This window comes from Phodopus roborovskii, unplaced genomic scaffold (assembly GCF_943737965.1).
Source record: "Phodopus roborovskii unplaced genomic scaffold, PHOROB, whole genome shotgun sequence".
In the NCBI taxonomy this organism is placed as follows: domain Eukaryota; kingdom Metazoa; phylum Chordata; class Mammalia; order Rodentia; family Cricetidae; genus Phodopus; species Phodopus roborovskii.
Genome location: NW_026126408.1, coordinates 17,896,361 through 17,900,767, shown reverse-complemented (window position 1 = coordinate 17,900,767; position 4,407 = coordinate 17,896,361). Strand labels below are relative to the sequence as shown.

General features: G+C 41.8%; 1 pseudogene; it reads left to right on the top strand.

The window, feature by feature from the left end:
• Positions 1-1,401: 1,401 nt before the first annotated feature.
• LOC127220173 (nascent polypeptide-associated complex subunit alpha-like) lies at positions 1,402-2,104 on the top strand (annotated as a pseudogene).
• Positions 2,105-4,407: the final 2,303 nt, after the last annotated feature.

The window sequence follows — 4,407 nt, the reverse complement described above, 5'->3', positions numbered from 1 at the left end:
ACTCTGAAAAACTTATGTCCTATTAACTCCAGGGGAACTTTTTGTTAGCGCCACTCTGTAAGATAGAATCAGCCAGAGTAGAGAGCTTGTATCTGTGGTCTGATTGAATGCAGGACTGTGAGGCAGTGTCAGTTGATGGCTTAGCACAGGGTTTAAAAACATACTCTGGGTTTACTTTTATCATGTTTTAAAAACAACGAATTTGGAAAACAAGGACAAATGTATGGTTGTCACAAGTTTACCAACATGTTCTTTTACATATTTTCATGAACTACCTGCATGTTTATAATTACACAAAATTATATACTTGATAGAAATGGTTGATATGTACATATATACATCAATGTGTATTTGCTTATATGTATGCAGATACATATACAAAGAAAAGAGGTCCATTCCTATGATGGCATTGGAGTGTTACTTAAAGGAGGCAAAACTAGCACTCGGGAACAATTGATCTAGCCCTGTCTTATGTGTCCTCATGGGCAGGGCAAGTTCACTCTGGATCTCAGATTACTTATTTGACAATCAGAGGAGTTTGATCCTTTCTAAAATGTTTTCCTCTTTGCAACAATTAGAAGAGGGAAAGGGACAATGACTTTCCAGATCATGTTCTTTCCCAAAGTCACGTCCACAATTGCCCCTGATTTTCCTTCCTCTGCTTCTGTCTCATACAGTCAATTTTGACATATGTGTGACAGAATCTCTAGGGAGTAGAATTCAGCTGGGTTTCTGCAATATAAATTATTAAATCAAAGAACAAAGCAATCAGACCCTGAGTAATGACCTTGTCTGTCAGGCGGTCTTCTCCTCTGTGGTTTCCAGCATCTTTGACCAGACAGCAACATGACTAACACCCTCTATCACTTTTTACATCATTTACACAATGAACCCATTGGGGGTTCTGTAACTGTGCTCATTTTTTATCTCCCATTCAGTTTAGTCGACTGGTGAATTGCAAAGAAGCAGCTCTGGCTTCTCCAGAGATGTTCTGTGTGGGCATTCACTACAAAGCCTTCTTACTTTTTATCGTCAATGGATGACTTTCCATAGAAATCATTCTTGGATAGCATAAGGCTATCCACTTGATGGCTATTCCACTTGATGAATGAATTTTGTTTGCCTGTCATTCCTGGTATTGGATCAGTGTCAAGCACCAAGAAAGCACTCTACCACTGAGCTATGACCCCAGACCAATACACAAGTTTTAATACAACTCTACCTACAAGAAAATTATTCAGATGTCATTCCTAATAGCACATATGTTGGCTGTGTTTCTGAATAAATCTTCTTTTAAACAGTATATCAGAGTTCAAACAACACTGCTGTGGGATTTTTGTACAGTGTGAAGATGTACTGCTATGATCAGTATATAGAAAGGTGAATTGTCGACTCACTTGCTCTCTTCCCGAAGCCATCTTGGTTCCGCGTCCTCCGCACAAAATGCCTGGTGAAGCCACAGAAATCGTCCCTGCTACAGAGCAGGAGTTGCCACAGCCTCAGGCTGAGACAGGATCAGGAACAGAATCTGACAGTGATGAATCGGTACCAGAGCTGGAGGAACAAGACTCCACACAGACAACCACACAACAAGCCCAGCTGGCAGCAGCAGCTGAAATTGATGAAGAACGGGTCAGTAAAGCAAAACAGAGTCAGACTGAAAAGAAGGAAAGGAAGACTATGTCCAAACTGGGTCTTCGACAGGTTACGGGAGTTACTAGAGTCACTATCCGGAAATCAAAAAAAATATCTTCTTTGTCATCACAAAACCAGATGTCTACAAGAGCCCAGCTTCAGACACCTAAGTAGTTTTTGGAGAAGCCAAGATTGAAGATTTGTCTCAGCAAGCACAGTTAGCAGCTGCTGAGAAATTCAAAGTTCAAGGTGAGGACGTTTCAAACATTCAGGAAAACACTCAGACTCTGACAGTACAAGAAGAAAGCGAGGAGGAACAGGTTGATGAAACAGGTGTGGAAGTTAAGGACATAGAATTGGTCATGTCACAAGCAAATGTGTCCAGAGCAAAGGCAGTCCAAGCCCTGAAAAACAACAATAAGGATATTGTAAATACTATTATGGAATTAACAATGTAACTATTTGACAGCAAGGATGCTCCCCACCCCCTTTTTGGTGTTTCAGAAGTGAACTACAGCTTGGTTTGAAATTTGTACTATTTCTATCACTAATAAAGTTATGGCTTCTTGTTGGATGGGAAAGGAAGAAAGAGAAAGAAAGAAAGAAAGAAAGAAAGAAAGAAAGAAAGAAAGAAAGGAAGGAAGGAAGGAAGGAAGGAAGGAAGGAAGGAAGGAAGGAAGGAAGCAAGCTGAATGGTCAATAGCTAGGCAGGAGGTATAGGCAGGACTTCCAGGCAGAGAGAGAACTCTGAGAAGAAGAAAGGTGTAGTTGCCAGCCAGACACAGAGAAGAAACAAGAGGTGCAAGATGGAAGAGAGGTAACACCATATGACAGAAAGTAGATTAACATAAATGGGTTAAGTTATAAGAACTAATAGAGCAAGCCTAAGCTAAGGCCAAGATTTCATAATTAATAAGTCTTCATGTCATTATTTGTGGACTGGCAGTCCTGATGAAAAAGTACTCTTACACAACATTGCCCATAGATTCAATAATAATAGGCAAAGTGATGACAGATAAGTAGATAAATAATGGTGGTTGCTAGACTATAGATAGGTAAGGAGGCCGAGAAGTATAGATAGGTAAGTAGGTGTAGGTAGGTAGGTGACTCCAAAGTTACATATTAATGGAATAGCTTTGGAATCCTCATGGAAGCTGGTGGCACACAAATAACCCATCTGCAGTTCTCAAAATACTTCTGTCCCAATTAAAATATTAGCTGATTATCAAATTAATAGCTGAATATGCAACTGTGATTTCCAGCTATGGAAATGTGTCATTTGTTAAAGGGTGTCCTTAGCACCCTGGCCCTTCCTAAGCCTCACTGTGGACATACCTGTGGCTGTAGGGAGAAGGCTGGATACTGGAGAATGGGGGAGAACATTTCCCGTCTGGTAGTGACATTCTGGTTTGTTCTGCTCATGTCAATTCCATATTATAGAAGTATGTAAAATTAGCACCCCTAAAAGTGGTTCACCAGTTTCAAGCTTTTTATTTTCAGCTAGGCCCAGTACTATCAATCACTGTTGAGTATATGCAGGCCAAGGATTTTAAATGACATCTAAGAGAAACAAGCAAATGAATGCTTTCATCCAGCACTATGTTTTGCCAATAAGCTCTTCTTTAAGATTTGTGGGGTTTCCTGTCCCAATTCATAAATCTACACCAACAACCCCTATACCTAAGGCTCAAGGGGCATCATGGAAGACAAGGCAGGAAGATGGAGGAGCCAGAGGACCAGGCTGACACATCTGCTGCCAGGTAGTGTCTTCTGTGTAAGACCAGGAAGCTGCACCCAGGAAATCTCAACAATATGGTTGCCTAAAAAAAGACCTAAAAAGTCCTTTTGTGCACCAGGGATACATCCTGGCTCCACTGTCTGAGGTTCCTTAGACTGCTCAGTCCTTCTGGCTGAGACCCATATTCAGGGGGGCCTGAGTCAGTCCCATGCTGACTTCCCAGCTATCAGTCTGGTGGCCCGTTAGCTCCTCCTTGTTCAGGTAAGCTGTCTCTATGTGTTTCTGCCGCCTGGTCTTGTACTCTCCATCTGCAACTGGGTTCTAGTTCGACTCAGTGTTTATGTATGGGTGTTTGACCCTGTTTTCAACAGGCATTAGTTGAGGGCTCCATGGAGAAGTTAGTTGTTGATCTCACTCTCCGGGAAGGGCATTTATGTTAGCCTTTCCACTGAAGCTGAAATTGTTAGTTGGGAGCAGTCTTGTAGTTCTCTAGACCTTTCTTTGTGTTCAATTTTATCTTCAAATCAATATTGGTTACCTCTTTTATGTTCTCTCTCTCTCTCTCTCTCTCTCTCTCTCTCTGTCTCTGTCTCTCTCTCCCTCTTTCCTGTCTTCTATTCCTAACCAGGCTCAATCTTCCTGGTCGCACATGTTTTCCTTTCCTCCCCCTCGTTTTCTCCTACTTCTCTCTCCATTTGCTGCCCCCCCCCACTTTCCCTGAGCTCTGGGGGACTTGTCTCTTCCCAGTTCTGTGAGGGACTTTATATGAATCTCTTAGAATACACCTTGTATCCTAGTTCCTCTGGTGGTGTGAATTATAGGCTGGTGATCCTTTGATCTAGGTCTAAAATCCATATATGAGTGAGTACATACTGTGTTCCTCTTTTCGTGACTGGTTTACCTCATTCAGGATGGTTTCTTCAAGTGCCATCCACTTGCCTGCGAATTTTAAGATACCATTATTTTTTTCTGCAGAGTAGTATTCCATTGTGTAGATGTGCCACAAGGACTTTGCGAACACATCCCCCATGGAG